The sequence below is a fragment of the Lithobates pipiens genome, unplaced genomic scaffold, assembly GCF_037356315.1.
Source record: "Lithobates pipiens isolate NorthernLeopardFrog02 unplaced genomic scaffold, aLitPip1_a1.2 Scaffold_13, whole genome shotgun sequence".
Taxonomy (NCBI): Eukaryota; Metazoa; Chordata; class Amphibia; order Anura; family Ranidae; genus Lithobates; species Lithobates pipiens.
In genome coordinates, this window is record NW_027507718.1 from 41,859,553 (window position 1) to 41,883,113 (window position 23,561).

The window sequence follows — 23,561 nt, forward strand, 5'->3', positions numbered from 1 at the left end:
ACTAGACCCTATAGTGCTCAGATATCCTATTTTTGTACAGTTTTGTGAGATTTTATGGTGGTCTGCTTATGTTTTCAAGATTTAGGTAAGGCATACATCAAATACCACCAAAAGAAAAAATCATATGTGGGAGAAAAAAAAATTTTTTTATTTGTGTACAGCGTTGCATGACTGAGTAATTGTCAAAGTAGTGCAGTGCCGTATCACAAAAATGGCCTGGTCATGAAGGGGGGTAAGTCTTCTCTCTCTGTCCTGATCTGCAGCATCGCCCACCCTGCCTGCTGCTGAGTATGATGGTGACAACTGAGCGGGAGACCCAACAGAGAACACCCAGGCTGATAAGTGGCATGGCCGCAGTCTGGACAGGACTGTTGCTTGGCCTGGGACTGGACCGTGGTCTGCCATTTGGTGAACCCTGCTGTAGGAAATCGGGCAAACTTTGTAAATGAGGCCAATAGCATAAAAGCCAGCTTTAAATTTCAGATTGGACTTGATGGGGTGTCTTTATTTTTATTTTTTTCCAACCTCACCTACTGTGTAATTATGTAAAGATCTTCCCAGGTAGCAGGCATCCAATGGACTACCAAAAAAACATTGTTAATGTGCTAAAGTCACAAAGTTCAAGTGATGTACCAAAGTTTGTATCCTTTTTTTCAGACAATTAAAGCCATTTTTTTTTCCATAATCCCTTTATTTTATTTATTTATTTTTTATTGAGATAATTATAGCAAGATACAGGGCAAATGCACATTTTTTGGATCCCACAAAAATATTTAGAAGAGGAAAACAAAGACAGTGCTCATACAACTAGCAGAGCCATATCCAAATGATGAAAAAGAAATACAATGTTTGGTCTGATAGATTCACAACAACAAGATATGGACGTACAGAGCAAGAGTGAATGATAAATAATGTAGCGCTAGGAGTTGAACATGTTTATCAATATATATCGTAATGATATATGTGTTCACCTCCTAACGATACATTATTTATCATTCACTCTTGATTCACTCTTCATTCACTCTTGATTCACTCTTTATTTGAGTTAGCGCAGTCATTTTCTTATTTGTACAGAGCAAGAGCCATTGAAATACAAGTGTGCGTGCCACCGGGAGCCCCTTTTACACATTAGAATGGGGACCCTAAGGCAATCGACATATCTCTAGGATTGGGGTAGGGGGACTGGGGTAGTATCCCAGAGGGAATCTCTCGGGGGAGGTTTTCTAGTGTAAATCCAGAAGGCCATCTCAAGAAAAGAAAAAGTAGGGAAAGAGCAGAAGAAAGAGAAATGAAAAAGGGGGGGGGGCGCCTTTCAGGGGGGCCCTGGGCCATGCTTCCCTCTACAGTATCTTCTCCTCCATGGCAGGATAGTACAAGAGCACCAGGATGTGCTGCGCCCTGTAAAATGGGAAGTGGGCATGAAGCTTGGATACGGAAAATGGGATAGTCTAGTGAGTGGCTCTTGTATTGCTCAGTCGTTTTAAAGTGAGACCAGCAAAGCCATGTAGACATACATTTGGACAATCGGTCTTGTGAAATATGAATCTGCTTCTCCATTTCCTCCAAAGCCAGTTTTTTGGTCATTCCATGCTTTTCTACGTGTCCCAAACCAGAGCTTCCATGATACTCCTGATGTGGTAAGAAAACAGAAGGGCTTTGAATTGGGAAGCTGTTTCATTTAGTGTGGGTTGTTCCCAAGGCATGCAAAATCTTATATTGGGGATACATTGTTTTCTGAAATTTCATACTGGGGCGTTTGGCCTCTGTGACCTCCAAGTGCTTTTTAGGCTGATGAACTGCACATTCCAAAATACTTGATTAGTAATATGCAAAGGGTGGGATTGCATGAAAAATAAAGACATTTCCTACTTAGTCCTCTGCTTCTTTTTAATGCAGATTAACATTTTTAAATAAAACGGAGGTAGATGTTTTGTTATTATTGAATTACAAAAATAAAAAAGTTTTATATCGCTATTTCACACAAATGGGAGAATCATTTGCCTTTCCTACAGATTATACAAGATGAAAAAGTACACAGTGCAGTAGGCCCCCTACACGTGCTTTATCTTTTAGGCGGATTACTGTCACTGCTGTCTCCTAATCCACTTTAGTCTGGTTGTATTGGACATAAAGGTGTTCACTTCTCCAGACGTATTCTTTTTTTCCACCTACGTCTCTCTTCACATTGTATTGACTACTGCAAACAGAGGGGGAGGATAATGTTTGTGTAGAGCTCTGCACCGCTGATGGTTAGAAATCTTATCCCTGTACGGATTTCCAACTTTATTTTTATGGGTTTCTTTTTTGTAAAGTTTATAACATTTGAGCAAAGAACATAAAGTGATGCTGCAGGAAGCAACTAGCTGGAGTTTTCTTAGTAAAATGTAAAGTTTTGATAGTAGCGTGTGTCTGGTTATATAACTAAATAGTATTTAAAGGGTTAGATCACCTTTATAAAAAAAAAAAATACCCTATGCAGTCTGTAAACACCATTCTTTAAGGGCTTATGCACACAGGGGGGGGGGGGGGGGGGGGGTTTACAGGTTTACAGCTGCTGTTGGGGGCATCTGACGTTTTATTTATTTTTAACTGCCTTTAAACACCCCTCAATGTTAGACTATGTGTTGGGCTGGATTCACACCTAGGCATTTTTAGTGCTTTTTGCATTTTGGAGATTTGCACTACAGTCCATTTATCATGGTTTCCTATGGAAAACGTTCTGTAGTGCAAATCTGCAAAAGGCAAAAAGCACTAAAACTGCATAGGTGTGAATCCGGCCTTAATAAACTGTCAGAGCTGTTTGAAGGCATAAGCGTTTAAGGGCAGTAGAAAAAAAAACAGCCTGTACTTCCAGGAGCAGTAAAAAACAAAAAACGCCCCTAAACGCTGTAACAAGCTGTTAGCGCCGTTTAACCGCGTTTGCCGTTTTTAGGCGTTTTCACATTTAAAGGGAGTTTGGCTTTTTTTCAATAAAAAAAAAAAAAAAAAAACGCCCATGAATGTTATGCAGAAACATTGTTAACAGCGCGTTTTTAAGGCTGCTTTTTCATGGCGGCAGCAGCGCTGGTGTGTTTTAAACATCCAAGCTAAACTGATCTGATTTAAAAAAAAAAAGTAATTTATTCTATTTCCATTTCTGTCAGCCGTTTGTGCAAAAAGGGAAGCCTGCCCCAAGCACTGCCAGTTCTATCTTCTTGCTAGGACATACCAGCAGTTGGGATGAGCTCCAGCCCCAGTGATATAACAGTGACTGCTCTCCTTCTCCCCAGTCCCACACATGCGCAGAGCACTCTCCTGTCTTCAGGCATAAGTTCAGCAGCTGCAATAGTAGATAGGGTTGCAGCCACTAAGTTCACCTGTGGTTCCATGTGTAGCGCACATACCGTGGATATAAAAAGTCTACATACCCCTGTCAGGGAGGAATTTAATATCGGGTTTCTGTAATGTAAAAAATAAGACCAAGATAAATTTCAGAACTTTTTTTACCTTTTTAATGTGACCTATAAACTGTACAACTCGGTTGAACAACAAACTGAAATCTTTTAGCTGGAAGGGTGTAAAAAAAAAAAAAAATGATTGCATAAGTGTGCACACCCTTAATTAATACTTTGTTGAAGCACCTTTTTGATTTTATTACAGCAATCAGTCTTTTTGAGTATGAGTCTATCAGCATGGCACATCTTGGCGATATTTGCCCACTCTTCCTTGTAAAAACACTCCAAGTCTGTCAGATTGAGGGCATCTCCTGTGCACAGCCCTCTTCAGATCACCCCACAGATTTTCAATCGTATTCAGGTCTTGGCTCTGGCTGGGCCATTCTAAAACTTTAATCTTCTGGTGAAGCCATTCTTTTGTTGATTTTGGATGTATGCTTTGGGTCTTTGTCATGCTGAAAGATGAAGTTCCTCTTCATATTCAGCTTTCTAGCAGAAGCCTGAAGGTTTTGTGCTGATATTAACTGGTATTTGGAACTGTTCATAATAACCTCTACCTTGACTAAGGCCCCTGTTCCAGCTGAAGAAAAACAGTCCCAAAGCATGATGCTGCCACCACCACCATGCTTCACTGTGGGTATGGTGTTATGTTGATTATTATGTGCAGTGTTGTTTTTGCAATAAACATGTATCTTTTGGAATTATGGCCAAAAAGTTCAACCTCGGTTTCATCAGACCATAACACGTTTTCCAACATGCTTTTGGGAGACTTCAGATGTGTTTTTGCAAAATTTAGCTGAGCTTGGATGTTTTTCTTCATAAGAAAGACTTCCGTCTTGCCAGTCTACCCCATAGCCCAGACATATGAAGAATATGGGAGATTGTTGTCACAATTACCACACAGCCAGTACTTGCCAGATATTTCTGCAGCTCCTTTAATGTTGCTGTAGGCCTCTTGGCAGCCTCACTGACCAGTTTTCCTCTTGCCTTTAAAATTAATTTTTCAATTTTGGAGGGACGTCCAGTTCTTGTTAATGTCACTGTTGTGCCATATTTTCTCCACTTGATAACTGTCTTCACTCTGTTCCATGGTATATCTAATGCCCTGGAAATTCTTTTGTACCCTTCTCCTGACTGATACCTTTTAACAATCTGATGCTTTGGACGCTGTCTGTGGACCATGGCTTTTGCTGTAGGATGGGACTAAGAAAATGTCAGGAAAGACCTACTAGAACAGCTGAACATTATTTGGGGTTATTCAGAGGCACTTTAAATGATGGCAGTTGTGTACTGACTCCTATTTAACGTTAACGAGTTTGAATGTGATTGCTTAATTCTGAATACAGCAACACTTGTGCAACCCCAAAAAAGATTTATTTATTTTTGTTCAACTGAATTGTACGGTTTATAGGTCACATTCAGGGCCAGTTCACACCAAGCGCAGTTCCGTGCGCTTTTTTATTGCACTAAAAATGCATGCACAGTGTTTTCCATGTATTCCAATGGCTCTAGTTCACATCATGCTGGTGCAGAAACTGACCGGAACTAACTGTATTGGTACAGAAAAAACTGAACTGCATAGAACTGCATCTGGTGTGAACTGGCCCTAAAGGTGGAAGAAGTTATAAATTGATTTATCTTTGATTCATTTTTTTACATCACAGAAACCCAACATTTAGCAGGGTGTGTAGACTTTTTATATCCACTGTATGTATATGTGGGGCTCAGCAGAAGGACCGTGCCTTCACCTATACTGCTAGGAGGTGCTTGTATTATCAGTAAAAGGTTAACCTCCGAAGGACTGCCCACCACATATATACTGCAGCACAGCAGCCCCATTGTGCGACATACCTGCGGGCACATGCTTCCACTGCACAGAGAGGGAACCGATGCGCGGGTCTGGCGGCCACAATGTCTGCCGGCCACCCGCAGTTGCTCCTCGGAGAGGCAGAATGGGGATCTGCCAATGTAAAGAAAGCAGATGCCATTCTGACAGGACAGTACAGGAGGATACAGTGATATCATCTGTTCTTAGTGATCAGGAATAGCAACTATACTCCCAGTCAGTCCACTCTCCCCCACACAGACTCCTCCCTAGGATACACTTAACCCCTTGATCGCCTCCCTCGTGTTAACCCCTTTCCCTGCCAGTGTCATTTATACACTGATCAGTGGATAATTTTAGCTCTGATTAATATTTATATATATATCTCGAAACAACTAATCGATTACTATTTTCATTTACGGCCACTAACATAATGGGGTTAAAAAATCGCAAATCGCTACTGTAAATATTATTTTCACTGTTCCATAGTAAAAAATTAACCCCTTACAGTAGCGATTATTTGCTCTCTTTGTACTAATTTTAGTTTTTTTAACCCCATTATGTTGCTAAACATCTCAGGCCTGGGTCACACCTCTACAGTTCATTTACATGGTTTCCTATGGGACACGTTCACATCCATGATTTTTATCAGCTGCTGTGTATTTGGAAAAGACAAGGACTTTTTTTTTTTTTTTTTTTTTTTTTTTTTTACGCAAAACAATGCTATTTTGTTTTTTTGGTTCAATATACTTCAATGGTTTTTGCGACTATTTGTGTTTTTTTTTTATTTTTATTTTTTTTAATCTGCCCAACGATTGTTTCGATTAATCGGTTAATAACCTAAAAAAAAAAAGTAATTTTGCTGCGATTTGCATATGTAAAAATGCAAATCGCATCAAAATTACCTTTTTGGTTATTAATCGAAACAATAATCGGCCAACTAATCGATTATGAAAATAATCGTTAGTTGCAGCCCTAATATATATAAAATGCCATAAATCTACCCTCTAGTTTACAGATGCTATAACTTTTGCGCAAACCAATCAATATACGCTTTATTTTTTTAACCAAAAATATGTAGAATACATATTGGCCTAAACTCGATACTTTTTATTATTATTTTTTTTGTATTATAGCAAAAAGTAAAAAAAAAATCATCTTTTTTTTGTCAAAATTGTTATAGTAAAAAAAATAAAAACCGCAGAGGTGATCAAATAACACCAAAAGTATCTATTTGTGGGGGGGGAAAAAAAGGACATCGATTTTATTTGGGTACAGCGTCGCATGACTGCGCAATTGTCAGTTAAAGTAACGCAGTGCCGTATTGACAAATTGGCTGCTGCTGTTGCGTAACCCTAGAAATTTAAATACTAATAGCTTTGGGTCTATTTTTTTTTTTTTTTTAAAGCTTTTAACAGTAATATATATTTTTTTAATGTGAACGGTTTATATACTTTTTTTATATATGTTCTGTCCCGTTGTAATTTTTTCTTTAACAAACATTTAATATAGGGCACAGCCATGCCAAAATGTTTTACAAAGTACTATGCCTTTTTATAGAGAGAGATATAGAGCACAGCAGTAGATTTGTTTTTCAGAATGTCTCAGAAATACTGTAGAGTAGGGCGGAGGAAAGGGGTTACAGCTTTGATTTATTCAGCAGTGCGTGTAAACTGAACTTCAGCCTACTCTACTTTGTAGAAAGCACTAGTTTAAGACCCCTTTCACACTGGGGTGTTTTTCAGGCACTTTAGCGTAAAAAAAAAAACGCCTGAAAGGAGCCTCATCTGCAATCCCAAGGGGAAAGCCCGACTGCTTTCACACTGAGGCACTGCTCTGGCACGGCGTCCAAAAAAATTCCTACAATAAATACTTTTTGTTCTTTGATTAAAAAAATAAATAAATGTGTAGTGCTAATGTCTACACATAAAATGATGTATACAACAGTTATGTAATCTATGTGGAAAACTGCTTACCCCTGCAGTATTACCATTGCACTATGCTGACTGCCATTAGTGAAGCTGACCCTGTGTCCTGAGCCAGCATCTTCAAGTCCAATCCACTGGTGCAAAGCTCATGCAGGATGATGACTGGCCTGACCCTCATCATTTTCAGCGAGCCTGGCTTTGCCAGACCCTGATCCCGTGTAATTGGCTTATGAACACTGCCTGGCACCCTTACAGGATCAGAAGCACTGGAGGGTGCCCACACTGTGTGCAGCCTGTATAGTATAACGTTACTGTTGCAAATGTCAGCAGTTATTTATTGTTGGCAAGTCAAAGCCTGCCTTATGTTACTTTACTTTGATAATGGTTTAATAATGTAGTAATTAAAAAAAACGATGGTACTGTTCTGTTGTGAAATGTTGGACAGATATTCAGTTGTATGTAGTACAATAATGGCATTCACTTAAGCTTCTTCGTTTCAAGTATTTTTAGCTCTCCTAAATTCCTAACACTTTAAAGTTTATCTGTGAATCCCAAGCCAACTAGTCATTTTGTTGCTTTGCCATCTAAGATCATTGTATAATTGTGCTGAAGATGAGCCGAAAATGAAAGTAAACCTTTACTCAGACTTTGTTTTTTCATAAGCTTTGGCATGATTGCTGTGTAAATAATGACATGGCACACTAAGACCTCCTGCACATACGACTGATGATTGGCTGAAAGTGGCACGTTCAGGAAAATACAGTATGTCATGTGCATACGTGGATAAATGCTGATGCAGAAGCCTTTTGCTTTTACAAGAAGCCTTTCACTTGTATTGATGGTTGTACTCTGCCCTGTGGCTCCCTGGGAGAAGGAAAGTGCTAGACGTTTTCTGCTTCACTATTTAGAAGCATGTAAACGTCTGTGTACATGGGGCCTAAAACATACAGACATTTTGTTAGAAAAATACCAGATTTTTAAAGTACGGTAAGCTTTTTTTATGGTCTTGGGGTGTCCCCTAAAATGCTAATCCCATGACCTAGGGTGATATTTATAAAGCCGTGAACATGGCACTCACCAAATATTCAGTGCACGTGTATCTTCCAGGTCCATGTGGTTTTAAATTAGTTATTCACCTACAGTGAATATTTGGAAATATCACAGCTTTATAAATGCCCCCTTATGTAAGAATTAGACCTTCCTAGGGGGCAATAATGATTGCTCTTATCTAAAGCCGTAATCATAATCATCCATCGAGACATGTTACCACAAAATTTTATATTCCACATGGGAAAGGAATACCTTGGGCTGCTCCCAACATGCCCCTGGCATAGGAAAGAATTAAGACTATGTTGGTACCCAGAGATAAGGCAAAGGTTATAATAAAATTAACATTTTATTAAGAAAAGGACATGATTAAATACAATTGTACATAAATTGCTAGACGGTTAATTACAACCATGCATAGTAAATACAAGTGGCTCCAAAGGAAGAGATAAACCCCATAGGTAGTGTGGGGAGCTGAGATGTATATCTTGATTTAATCCTCTACATCAGTGATATGCAATTAGTGGACCTCCAGCTGTTGCAGAACTACAAGTCCCATGAGGCATAGCAAGACTCTGACAGCCACAAGCATGACACCCAGAGGCAGAGGCATTATGGGACTTGTAGTTTTGCAACAGCTGGAGGTCCGCTAATTGCATATCCCTGCTCTACATGTTTTGTGGCTACAGCAGCTTCCTCAGGAGGAGGCAATCATTTCCATCTATAAGGTAAGTGCAATCTCATACTTAAAAATATATAGAGTATTAGAATGTTATTGCAGCCACCAGTCAGATTCATACATATTTGAATTTGATGACGCAGGAAGCAGACCGGAAGAGAAGTCGTTGCACAGCACAGGCTTATCAAATACACTTTCCAGGAACATACGTTTCTCTCTGAATTTTGGCTGTAGCGTTATATGCAACTTTTTTTTTTTTTTTTTAACTGCATGTGTATTGCTACTACACATCAGCCAATTTGTACAGATGATTATGACAGGTCCCTACAGGTCCAAGGATAGGCAATGGCCTTACAGCTGTGATTTCTCAGTGAAACATCTGCTGGTCCTACATATGTTGCATGACTGCCTTTAGAGCTGTGTGTTCACCATTGTAAACAAAATGAAATTAATTGGCAGTATTCCCCAGGACATCCTATGGAATTATAAAGAATGTTAAAATGTTAGTATCTATGCAGCGTCGTGCATTTTGTTTCAGTACAGAAAAATATATATATTTTTATTGTAAGATGTCAGCAAGTAGTTAAAATGCATTCTGGCATGCGTCCCAAAGAACTCAGAGAATGGTTTGTCTGTTCATGCCTGTTTCTGAGCCTCTCATCTGCTGCTTGTTGTGGCAGGAGCAATTGATGTCTGTACTGAATAAGGTATCAGCAGCTTTCTTTACATTCCTTAGGCTGATCAACATCCTCATTACACTCTGCTTGTTGCTGCTCTTATTTAATGCTGTGACAAGCAGTGCACTTGCAACATATACAGGAAGGTCTGTACTGTAGCCTACAGGTTTAGAAAAAGCTTCAGGTTTCTTTGAAATGGTTTTATTGGTAACTATTTTTCTCTCATCAATGTGCTGATGATGATAAATAAAACATTTACATTGCATACCTTAGCTAGGTCTCTGCTTCTCTATGCATACATCATCGCTGGTGGGAAGGATCATCAGCATCCTGCTACGGTACTCCTCCCAAAAAACCTTAACTGTAATGCAAGCAGTGGGCTGTGCCTTGGGAATTTATGCAAATATGGAAATGCCTTGATGGGCGGATGTTGCATTTCCATGCATATGACCATGGGTATCACCCACGTGTGAATCTGAGCTTCCATGATTGGAACTGAAACTGAAATCCAATAAATTAAAGAAGTATGCCAGAAATGATCAAGCTGTGGAGGAAACATGATGATGATAATGGACGCCATCCAGCCAGGAAATAATGTGGGCTCTCTGATTTGCTGCAGATTCTAATAAACATTGAGGGTCGGTTTTGTGGTGGGATGACAGGAGTGCCGAGGCACCAATTGCAGCACATCACACTGTTTTAGGCTGCATTCTTACCTCAGTGTTTTTAAATTGAGGGTACATTTGCCACGATACTGCCAGCGATTTCAAAGTGCCGAGGTGTGAATGACAAATCACAGCATGCATATTTGAGATGCCATTAATTTGAATGGCACCTAAAATCGCTGCCACAATTGCCACGCGATTAAACACGTGGTATATACAGTACGAGGAGTTGGAAAGGAGGAAGTGGAGTTGTAAGAGACACTGAAGGTGTGGTGAGATAGGCAAGCTTCAAACCAAAAATTTATATATATATATATATATATATATATATATATATATATATATATATATATATATATATATATATATATATATATATATATATATATATATATATATTATTATTTGGTTTGAAGCTTGCCTGTCTCGCAGCACCTTCAGTGGCGCCTCCAACTCCTTATACCGTCGGGGTCCTCAAAGGTTCTGTCCTTCATCTATGTCGATCTACACATCCTCCCTGGGTCAGCTGATGGCTTCCGCTACCATTTATGCCGAGGACAGCCAAATCTCTCTGCCCCTCAGCTCACCCCATCAATCTCCTCACGCATCGCTGATTTACCAACAGACATATCGGCCTGGATGTCACACCACTTCCTCAAACTAAATCTATCTAAAACGGAGCTCTTAATATTTCCCTGTGTCGTCACTAGGGTTAGTGTCACCTGGTGTGGTAAAATATGGTGTCTCCTCCCATCACTAAGCAATCCGGGTCACTGAGCAGGCTAGCACATCAACACAGCTCTCCCCCCTGTGCAATCCCCCTAATGTAACCGCCCCTGTGCAATCCCCCTAATGTAACTGCCCCTGTGCAATCCCCCTAATGTAACCGCCCCTGTGCAATCCCCCTAATGTAACGCTCCCCCACTTGCAATCTCCCCTCTACATTCACAGACCTCAGATCAGCACGACTCTCTGTCCACATACATGTCCTTCCTCCTAGGCTAGTCAGTGTAGAGGAGGAGCCTAGGCTCTGTTCACTCTGAAGAGTATAATTGTGATAGGCAGCCGACACCGCTCCATGCCTGCCTGTCAAAATAATAGGCGATTGCGGTTCCTGGGGAACATGCAGGCACTGGGCTATGGGACTCCTGAGCTGCCTGTCTGCCTCGCATTATTTTCTCCTCCTCCTCCCTCCCCGAACATTGCAGGGAGCAAAGGAGACACAGCCGTTGCCAGCAGAGATACCGGAGTACTCGGGAAGGAGGGAGAGGAGAGAGCCGTGGCACTTCTCTCAATCCAGGCCCATGCTGTGTGTCAACTGGGTGCAGCCTGCTCCCCCCCCAGCGACTCCACTGATATTTCCTCCCCCATGTGCCCCTTCCCCTGACTTCTCTGTCAAGATCAATGGCACATCTATCAGTCCGTCCCCACATGCTAGGGTTAACCGTGGACTCTGAACTGTCCTTTTAGGCCCACATCCAAACCCTGTCCAAATCATGGCTCCAAAACACTTCTAGAATATGCCCCTTTTTAACTAATGACACCACCAAGCTTCTAATTCACTCCTTGGTTATGTCTCACCTCGACTACTGCAACTTACTCCTCGTTGGATTACCTTTACGTAGACTATCTCCCATTCAGTCCATAATGAATGCTGCTGCAAGACTCATCTATTTTACCAACCATTCAGTGTCCTCCACCCCTCTCTGCCAATCCCTCCACTGGCTTCCACTCACCCAACAAATAAAATTCAAAGTACTAACAATAATTTACAAAGTCATCCAGAACTCTGCCCCAAGCTACATCACTAACCTACTCTCAAAATACCAATCCAAGTTCTCTTTGGTCCTCCCAAGACCTCCTGCTCTCTAGCTCCCTTGTCGCCTCCTCCCATGCTCACCTCCAGGATTTCTTCAGAGCTTCTCCCATCCTTTGGCACTCCCTACTCCAATCTGTTAGACTGTCCCCTAGTCTATCCATCTTTAGACAATCCCTGAAACCCCCTTTTTTTTTTTTCTTTTTTTTTCTTTGAAGAAGCCTATCCTGCTTCTAACTAATACACTGTTTTTACTTTCTTCAGCTTATCCCCCGCAGCTATTACCACCTTTTGTATCAATTAACCCTCCCTTTTAGATTGTAAGCTCTGAGCAGGGCCCCTGATTCTTCTTGTAACAAATTGTAATGTAACTAATGTTTGCCTTCATTTTGTTAAACGCTGCGCAAACTGTTGGCGCTATATAAATCCTGTATAATATGTAAATATGTAAAAATTACACACACAAAAAATTATATAGTGTGTGTGTGTGTGTGTGTGTGTGTGTGTGTATGTATTGTGTGTGTGTTGTGTTTCTTTTGTGTATGGTTTCTAGAGTGTTGCTTTATGTTCATAATGGTGTTCTAGGAATTGCCCTTTGCACTTTTTTTTTTCCCCCTAATTGAGTGGTTCAGATAAATTCCAGACACGCTTTCCTATGCGACCAAATTCTAGGCATGAAAGTACATAACATTTGATAATAATTGGTTTTATGTTTTAAGAAGATAAGCTGTGTTCTTGTGCGATTGGCATTGTCACCTTGTGCCGTTCAAATATGAATATCTTAAATCCTTATTATCTGTTACATTAAACCACCTTGAGGTAACGCGCTACAGTAAACTGCTTATTATGGCAGTATGAGCGTAAAAGGCTTTAGATCTTATTCCTTCCAATGTTTTTTTTTTTTTCCGTTTAGTGTTCAATAGGTTGTGTGTTATTCCTTGCAATATTAGTACCGTATATACTCGAGTATAGGCCGACCCGAATATAAGCCGAGGCCCCCAATTTACCCCCAAAAAACTGGAAAAAATTATTGACTCGTGTATAAGCCGAGGGTGAGACATGCCTGTCCATCCCTGTGTGTCCGTCCATCCCTGTGGGTCCATCCATCCCTGTGTGTGTGTCCATGCATCCGTGTGTGTGTGTGTGTGTGTGTGTGTGTGTGTGTGTCCATGCAGCCTACCTGTGTCCAGCCTGCCTGTGTCCGTCCAGCCTGCGTCCCGTCCAGCCTGCGTCCCGTCCCGGCCCGGCCCGGCCCGTCCCGTCCCGAGCCGAGCCTCCGTCCTTCAGCTCTTCGTCGGCGGCCATTCTAGGACTCAAAAGCCGCGCCTCCGTCGGTGATAGGCGGAACACTCAATTTCCCACTGACTGCTGTTCCGCCTATCGGATGTCCGTGATAGGCGGAACACTCAATTTCCCAGCAGCCTGTGTTCCGCCTATCACGGGCATCGTCTCATCCTCGTCCGTAGTACGAGGATGAGACGATGCCCGTGATAGGCGGAACACAGGCTGCTGGGAAATTCAGTGTTCCGCCTATCACAGGCGAAGGCGGAGCCGGAGGCGCGGCTTTTGAATTCTAGAATGACCGCTGTCTGTCTGCTCGACACGCTGATCGAGCGGGCAGACAGCGGTGACTCGAGTATAAGCCGAGGGGGGCACTTTCAGCCTCAAAAAAGAGGCTGAAAATCTCTGCTTATACTCGAGTATATACGGTAGTTAAAGTGTAACTAAACCCAAAAGCAAACACTACAACTTACCATTTCTTTAGATGTATTGGCTGAACAAGGTTGCAGGCTGTTTCCTATAGTTTCCCTAGTGATTCTGCCAAGAAAGCACTTCCTGTCGTAGGGTGACACGGATATGCATGTATGGAGGAGTAGCATTTTCACCTTGGGACAATGTTTTTGGACTACTTATTCTAGTTGATAACATTGGTGGGGGGGGGGGGATGTTTTTCTAGTTTACAGTGGTGTATTGGGCAGGACTGAGGGGGCCAGTTCACACCATAGTAACAAAGTCCGGATGCGTTCTGGATGCTTTTCTGCATGTGCAGTTTTGGCGCATTTATGATGCATTCCAGTGCATTTTTTTTTTTTTTTTTTCCAGCTCCTTTTTTTTTCTTCGCCTTAAAAAAGGACATTTTGTGTTCCAGTTAGAGGTGCACCAAAATAGAAATTTTGGTGCCGAAAACCAAAAATGAAGAATACACTAGGCCAAAAATGACAGTTTAAAAAAAAAAAAAAAAATTATTTTTATATATAATTGTATTTTACTTTTTAATTAATATCAATTTATACTGATATGAATTTATTGTTGGCCATTAATGCCTTTATTAATGCCATTAATGCCTTTAGTTGGCCTTAAGGCCCCTTTCACACTGGGGCGGGAGCGGTGTCGGCGGTAAAACGTCGATATTTTTAGCGCCGCTTTACCGTCGTTTTAGCAGCGGTATTTGGCCGCCGGCACGGGGGGGAGGGGGGTTTCACTCCCCACTAGCGGCCGTGAAAGGGTTAAAACCAGCAGCGTTTTGCCGGCGGTATAGCCACTGCCCCATTGATTTCAATGGGCAGGAGCGGTGAAGGAACTGCGTACACACTGCTCTTTCACTGCTCCAAAGATGCTGCTAGCAGGACTTTTTTTTTACCGTCCTGCTAGTACACCACTCCAGTGTGAAAGCCCTCGGGGCTCTCACATTGGAGAGACAGCAGCGGCTGTTTCAGGTCAGTTTGCAGGCGCTTTTTTTTAGCGCAATAGCGCCTGCAAAACGACCCAGTGTGAAAGGGGTCTCACTGCAAGAAAAATGCAGTCTGCAATCTCTAATCATCTCTTGCATCATGTCTTCAGTCTCTAATACTTTCTTGTATCATGTCTGCAACCTCTTACTTAAACACACTGCTAATAGTATTAGCAAAATTTTCAGTCGGTGCAACTCTAGCAGACGTGATACAGGAGATGGTCAGAGACTGCACACATCATGCAGGAGATCAATGCAGCCTCACCAGTGTCTATCAAATTCAGATTCACCAGTGCCTGTCAGATGCAGCCTCATCAGTGCCCATTCTGCAGCCTCACCAGTGCCTGTGCCCATCAGATGCAGCAGCCTTCCTGTGCCCGTCATGCAGCCTCACCAGTGCCTGTGCTCATCAGATGCAGCAGCCTGCCTGTGCTCTTAATGCAGCATCATCAGTGCCGGTATCCATCAGATGCAGCAAGCCTGCCTTTGCTCATCATACAGCCTCGCCAGTGCCTTTTGGATGCAGCCTTCCTGTGTCTGGGTGAGAGTGGCGATCTCTGTGTGTCACAGAGATGGATTTGAATTGCCCAGGCTGCAGTAACAATGTCCCGCCTCCTGTGATCATGTCACACTGATTCAATGTCCCGCCATTGGATCAGTGTGCCTTCTATCACATTGTTACTTACGGCCCCAGACAGTTCAGCTCCCTGAAACACGGAGATTGCGCCTCTGCAATGAGGGGAGGAGGGAGGGGACCAGGATGACACTCCGCAATGGTTGGCACCCAGCCGCTGCTACTGCACATGCGGATTATCAGCGCAATTATCTCCATGCCGACATTTTGGTGCATCCCTAGTTCCAGTGCGTTCTGGGACATTTTTTTTCAATAGCACCAGGACTTAAAACGTTTGTTATCCCATCACTTCATATTCCTCATATATGCCTGCTGTACCATGTACTTGTATGAGAAAATATCCTGTTCTCTTTGTATTGCTTCCTTTTGTGTGAAATTTCTGGTGTTCCTGTTAGTTCCTCTGCTTTCCTATTAAAAACTGACAACATGACAACACTAAGCAGGAGAACACATGTTCAGTTCTCTAGCAATGCTGAGAACTTGGCATGGTCTCCTCCAATGACCCATGCTCGCAAATCGGGTATATAGCAGCTTATTTTGTACAAAGCACAGACACAGGAGCACTTTACATAATTAGAGGGGATACTGTAACAAATTAAGTGTAATTTAAGAAGGGGGGGGGATCACAGGAGCACAGAGGAGAGCTGCGGGTGGCAGGGGCATGTAAACTGACCACGGTGTCAGGGCTCAGCCGCCATGATATACTGTACTCAGTTTACAGAGGGGAGGGCAGAAACTGGCAGGTATTTTAGGTTTTACGGTGTGCCAAATTGCATAGCACAAGTACTGTTTTTTTTTTTTTTTTTTTTTGGTTTACAAAGGCTTTAGAACCACTTTAAATATTGGATGCGTATGAATTCTTTTTGGTGAATAAAGATCATTTTTGATGTCACTCTAAGGCCACACAGCACACAGGCTAGATGTTTTGCTGTGAATGGATTATAACCGAATAGAAGTAAACTTTTGTTGAATGATCAGTAAATGGGTGCCAGCTCTTTTAATCGAAGAGCAATGTGCTCTCTAATTGGAAGAGGTAGAGATTGTGACATCAATGCCCCACCTCATCCAAAGAATGTCTGATTGGTATTTTCTGTACTTGCTGAAAGTGTTAGCCTGAAAATGAAAACAAACACAGCCACCAAATATAAAGACTGGTAAGTTACATTTATTTTCTTGGGTTTAGATAACTTTACATGTAATAAAAAAAACAAAAAAACAGAAAAAATCCATCAAGATGGGTGCCCTTAGAAGATTTTCTGGTTAATAGGCAGTTGATCTCCGGCTTCTACATAATATATTTTTTATACATTTTGAAGCAGTTTTAACAGGCCATTGTAAAACAAAATCATGAAGTTTTTCTATAGAAAGTTCCCCTTCTTGGTAGTGTAGAGAATGTAAATCCAGCCTGGATTGTGCTAGGGTGCGAGCTGCTGTTGGTGCAGATGAGATAAGTGGAAGTGAGCACAGCTGTTGCTGATGTGGCAGTGCAGGGTGAGCATTCCTCCTCGCCTCTGCTGGCAACGCATTATTTGTTGTTTAAAGGTCACAGCAATGCAAACTGGAAAAAAGACAACGTGGGAACTATTTTGTCACATGTGTCTGTTTACAAAAAAGGGAGAACTCGGAAAATGTTTCCGTGGATATTATTTTTTTACTGTACACTACAAATAGCAGTAAAAGGCAGCAATGAATAGTTTAGATTCCTGCTTACACGTCACATTTTGAGTTAAATATCAAATGGAATGAAACTTCAGTTTTGAGTATAGTACATTTAGGCCTCAAGGAAACCCAAAACTGAAATCCCGTGGCAGGTTGCAGGTTTACAGAATATTCCTGGTTATGGATTGGCTAATAAAATAAACCGCCGTAAAATAGTTAAAAATAAACAATTTTTAGTATATTTACGGTATCATTACTTGGTTTTCCGAACTTTTTGTCTCTCTGGATTTTGACCTGGTATCAGCCACTGGCAGTGCCTGTAAGGCTACTTTCACACTGGGCGCTGGCGGTAAAGCGGCGCTATATATAGCACCGATATGCGGCTGCTAGCGGGGCGGTTTTAACCCCTGCTAGCAGCCGAAAAAGCGTTAAAACCACCCGCAAGGGGGGTTTGCAGCGCTGCCCTATTGTTTTCTATGGGAAGGAGCGCTTTAGGAGCAGTAAATATACCGCTCCTACAGCGCTCCAAAGATGCGGCTTGCAGGACTTTTGTTTTTTGACCGTCCTGCAAGTGCACTGCTCCAGTATCAAAGCCCTCGGGGCTTTGACACTGGAGAGACAGCAGCAGCTGTTTCAGGGCGCTTTGCAGGTGCTATTTTTATTGCTGTAGCGCTCTTAAAGCGCCTCAGTGTGAAAGGGGCCTAAAGTAAAATTCAGACTGGGGGAGAGAAAAGCAGCACAAAGAGCAACAGTGCTTCTGTGCTAACAAGGAGCATGCTGATAGGAGATGCAGAGTGACAGATGAGTTCATCAGTGGCTACAGTTGTGCTCATAAGTTTACATACCCTGGCAGAATTAGATTTCTTGGCCATTTTTCAGAGAATATAAATAACACAACTATTCTTCCATTCATTTTTAGTGTTTGAAGCCATTTATTAATCAACTTTGTTTACTTTCTTTAAATCGTAGTGAAAACAAACTACCCAAATGACCCTGATCGAAAGTTTACATACCCCAGTTCTTAAGGCCGTGCATTGCCCCCTTTAAAACCTATGGCCGCTTGAAGTCTTTTGTGGTATTTGTGGATGAGGCTCCTCTATCTTCTCAGATGATAAAGTTGCCCATTCCTCTTGGCAAAAATTATTGGGCTGTCTTGCATGAACTGTACGTTTTGAGATCTCCCCAGAGTGGCTAAATGATATTGAGGTCAATACATCGGAACGTCGGAAGAAGAACAGAGGGAGAAGAAATCAGAAGAGACGCCGGAGCTGTCTTAATAAATTACTTTAAAAACCCGTGTACTGCGTTTTTATTTTTGACACTTTTATTATTTTTTTTTATTTTTTTAGGTGAATGGGTAGGGGTACAATGTACCCCATACTTATTTACAAAGGGTGGGGGGCTGGGATCTGGGGGCCCCTTGTTAAAAGGGGCTTCCAGATTCCAATAAGCCCCCCGCCTACAGACCCTGATGGCAAACGGCCAGGGTTGTCGGGAAGAGGCCCCTGTCTTCATAAACATAGGGACAGGGTGCTTTGGGGTGGGGGCCCTCAAGGTACCCCCTGCCCCAAAGCACCCACCCATGTTGAGGGCATGCGGACTGGTACGGTTCCAGAGAGGGGGGTGGGCGTTTGCTCATCCCCACCCCCCTTTCCTGATCTGCCGGGCTGCTGCGTGCACAGATAAGGATCTGGTAGGGATTCTGTGGTGGACCCCACACTGTTTTTTCGGCGTGGGGTTTCCCCTTAAAATCCACGCCAGACTGAAGGGGCTGGTATGGTCTTTTTTTTTGCCATGGTGTTCCCCCTTAAGATTCAAAACGGACACAAAGTGGCTGGCATTGTCGGGATCAAAGTCAGATTCCCATTCATTGAAGTCAGACGCATGTCAGACTTCAAGTCACAGGGCAAAGTCAGATCCACAGTGGTACCACTGTTGTGTCGTACCAGTGTGAACCCGGCTTTAAGCAGGTAAAAGGTCTGGAGTTGATTCTAAGTGTGGCATTTGCATTTGGAATCTATTGCTTTGAACCTACATCATGCGTTCAAAGGAGCTGTCCATGCAGGCTTCAAAAATGGGCAAATCAACAGTTTGGTAGATTCTGAAGAAAAGAACGTACTGGTGAGCACAACAACATTAAAAAGCCTGAACGTCCACAGAAGACAACAGTGGTGGATGATCACAAGATCCTCTCTATGGTAAAGAAAAACCCATTCACAATATCCAGACAAGTGAAGGACACTCTCCAGGAGGTGGGCATAACCTTGTCAAAGTCTACAATCAAGAGAACCCTTCACAAGAGTAAATACAGAGGATTCACCACAAGGTGCAAACCATTCATAAGCCTGAAGACTAGAAAAGATTAGACTTTGCCCAAAAAAATCTAAAAAAAATGCCAGACCAGTTCTAGAAAAGCATTCTTTGGATGGATAAAACAAAGATTAATCTGTACCAGAATGACCGGAAGAAAAAGGTGTGGAGAAGGCTTGGAACAGCTCATGATCCAAAGCACACAATGTCACCTGTAAAATATGGTGGAGACAGTTTGATGGCTTGGGCATGCATGGCTTCCAGTGGCACTGGGCCATTGGTGTTTATTGATGATGTGACAGAAGTAGCCGGGTGATTTCTGCAGTGCTTTAGAGAGATACTGTCAGCCCAGATTCAGCCAAATGCATCCACGCCATCCACGGCACTCCCGATTGGCTGAGACAGAGCAGTGGTGCAATTGGCTCCCGCAGCTGTCAGTCATTCAGCCAATTGGGGGAGAGAGGGATTAGGGCTCCATGTCTGAATGGATACACGGCGCTCTGTTGCGGCTTGGGTGCCCCCTGTAGCAAGCTGCTGGAGGTGCACTTTTTTTTTTTTTTTCTTTTTTTTGTTTAACCGAGCCTTTACAATTGCTTTAAAAATTACCATTTTATTTATGATTATGTTAATTTGTCCAATTACATTTGATGCCCAGAAGGGGGAACTGTGTATAAAAATGGTTGCAGTTCCTAAAATTTGTACTTGATATTTATGTTGAACTCCTTGCATTAAAGCTGAAAGTCTGCATTTCAAATTAATTTGGATTGTTTTGTTTTAATTTTATTCTGGTGGCATGCAGAGCCAAAAGTATGAAAATTGTGCCTGTGTCCAATATATATGGACCTAACTGTATATGTAAAGCACTGCTTAAATTAAAGAGGAAGTAAACCCTGATGGGTTTACTTCCTCTTTTTTTCCCTGCAAAGGTAAAGCATAATGGACTACTATGCATCGCATAGTAGCTCATTATGTGTCACTTACCTGACACAGGAGCCAGCGAAGTCGCCGCTGTCCCCTGTAGTCCACCGCATCCATCTTGCTGGTGGCGTCTCGCAGCTCCGACGAATGACAGCGGCGAAGCCGCGATGACGTCACTCCCGCGCATGCGCACGGGAGTCGACAAATTAGGCAAATCCATTCTTGGACTTGCCGCATTTAGTGCGCCTGCGCGCCGCTGTCTACGGCACATGCGCCGTAGACAGCGGTGCCCATTTTCGGGCAAATATCTCCTAAACCATATAGGTTTAGGAGATATTGCTTGGACCTACAGGTAAGCCTTAATCTAGGCTTACCTGTAGGTCAAAGTGGTTTGAAAGGGTTTACTTCCTCTTTAACCACTTTCAGACCGGACCATTTTGCTGGTAAATGACCAGAGGTCTTTTTACACTTTGGCACTGCGCTGCTTTAACTGGTAATTGCGCGGTCATGCAATGTTGTACCCAAACAAAATTTGCGTCCTTTTCTTCCCACAAATAGAGCTTTCTTTTGATGGTATTTGATTGCCTCTGCGATTTTTATTTTTTGCGATATAAACGTAAAAAGACCGCAAATTTTGAAAAAAAATGATATTTTCTACTTTTTGTTATTAGAAAAATCCAATAAACTCAATTTTAGTCATACATTTAGGACAAAATGTATTCAGCCACATGTCTTTGGTAAAAAAAAAGTCAATAATTGTATATTTATTGGTTTGCGCAAAAGTTGTCACATCTACAAACTAAGGTACGTTTTCTGGAATTTACGCAGCTTTTAGTTTACGACTCCCTATCTCATTTCTTGAGGTGCTAAAATGACAGGGCAGTACAAAACCCCCCCAAATGACCCCATTTTGGAAAGTAGACCCCCTAAGGAAATTGATAAGAGGCATGTTGAGCCCATTGAATATTTTATTTTTTTGCCTCAAGCGATTGAATAATGACAAAAAAAAAATTTTTTTTTTTTTTTTACACAAAGTTGTCACTAAATGATATATTGCTCACACATGCTATGGGCGTATGTGAAATGACACCCCAAAATAAATTCTGCTGCTTCTCCTGAGTACGGGGATACCACATATGTGGGACTTTTTGGGAGCCTAGCCGCGTACAGGGCCCCGAAAACCAAGCACCGCCTTCAGGCTTTCTAAGGGCGTAAATTTTTGATTTCACGCCTCACTACCTATTACAGTTTTGAAGGCCATAAAATGCCAAGATGGCACAAAACCCCCACAAATGACCCCATTTTAGAAAGTAGACACCCCAAGCTATTTGCTGAGAGGCATGTTGAGTCCATGGAATATTTTATATTTTGCCACAAGTTGCGGGAAAATTACAAACTTTTTTTTTTTTTTTTTTTTTTTCACAAAGTTGTCACTAAATGATATATTGCTCATGCATGCCATGGGCATATGTGAAATGACACCCCAAAATAAATTCTGCTGCTTCTCCTGAGTACGGGGATACCACATATGTGGGACTTTTTGGGAGCCTAGCCGCGTACGGGGCCCCGAAAACCAAGCACCGCCTTCAGGCTTTCTAAGGGCGTAATTTTTTGAGTTCACTTCTCACTACCTATTACAGTTTTGAAGGCCATAAAATGCCAAGATGGCACAAAACCCCCACAAATGACCCCATTTTAGAAAGTAGACACCCCAAGCTATTTGCTGAGAGGCATGTTGAGTCCATGGAATATTTTATATTTTGCCACAAGTTGCGGGAAAATTACAAACTTTTTTTTTTTCACAAAGTTGTCACTAAATGATATATTGCTCACGCATGCCATGGGCATATGTGAAATGACACCCCAAAATAAATTCTGCTGCTTCTCCTGAGTACGGGGATACCACATATGTGGGACTTTTTGGGAGCCTAGCCGCGTACGGGGCCCCAAAAACCAAGCACCGCCTTCAGGCTTTCTAAGGGCGTTACAGTTTTGAAGGCCATAAAATGCCAAGATGGCACAAACCCCCCCCCCCCAAATGACCCCATTTTAGAAAGTAGACACCCCTAAATTTAGGGGTACACTAGTGAGACTAGGTAATAAATGGCGGGTGCCCTGAAACTATAAAAAAATAACTAACCAACCAGCGTCACCTGTAACAGTTATATGGTGATCACTGGTGAAAGGGTTAACTAGGGGGCAATCAGGGGGCTTTATGCGGTAGTATATGGGGGTCCCTGGCGCTATAAAAAGCTGCGGCGAACCTAAATACCTACCTGCCTAACTAGCGTCACCTGTGACACTAATACAGCGATCAGAAAAACGATCGCTTATTAGGCTGGGTTCACACTGGAGCGATGCGGGAACGCCACGAATGCGCGGCGGGTTCCCGCATCGCATGCCTCCCGGCGGCAGTTCACACTGCCCTATGCGAACTGCTGGGAGTGTCAGTGAAATGTTAATGACACCCCCAGATCAGTTCGCATATCGCAGTGCGATCTGCAAACTTGGATCGCATGGTGTGAACACCCATGCGATCCGATTCTGCTGCGGACCAAAAAAAGGGTCCCGTGCGAGTTTGCGGCGGGTGCGGCGGGTGCGACACGAATTCAGCCATACTATCTGTATAGCTGAACTCGAATCGCACAGAGATCGGATGTGATTTGCACTGCAGTGCGGTGCGAATCACATCCGTTCTCATAAACCGCTGCAATGTGAACCCAGCCTTAGTGACACTGGCGACGGGGGGTGATCACGGGGTTAAACCTTTATTGGGGGGGTTAGGGGGGTACCTTAGAACTAAAGGGGGCTAACCCTAACTGCCCTAACAGTTATTAGTCACAAATGACACCTGCCGGGTGATCAGGGGGTTAAACCTTTATTAGGTAATAAATGGCGGGTGCCCTGAAACTATAAAAAAATAACTAACCAACCAGCGTCACCTGTAACAGTTATATGGTGATCACTGGTGAAAGGGTTAACTAGGGGGCAATCAGGGGGCTTTATGCGGTAGTATATGGGGGTCCCTAGCGCTATAAAAAGCTGCGGCGAACCTAAATACCTACCTGCCTAACTAGCGTCACCTGTGACACTAATACGGCGATCAGAAAAATGATCGCTTATTAGGCTGGGTTCACACTGGAGCGATGCGGAAACGCCGCGAATCCGCGGCGGGTTCCCGCATCGCATGCCTCCCGGCGGCAGTTCACACTGCCCTATGCGAACTGCTGGGAGTGTC

At 42.6% G+C, this 23,561-nt stretch overlaps 1 protein-coding gene across 1 annotated transcript in view; it reads left to right on the forward strand.

Annotated features, from left to right (window-relative positions):
* RIC1 (RIC1 partner of RAB6A GEF complex) overlaps positions 1 to 23,561 on the forward strand; it is a 217,357-nt gene that overhangs the window by 75,647 nt on the left and 118,149 nt on the right. The gene's annotated exons all lie outside the window — the stretch shown is intronic.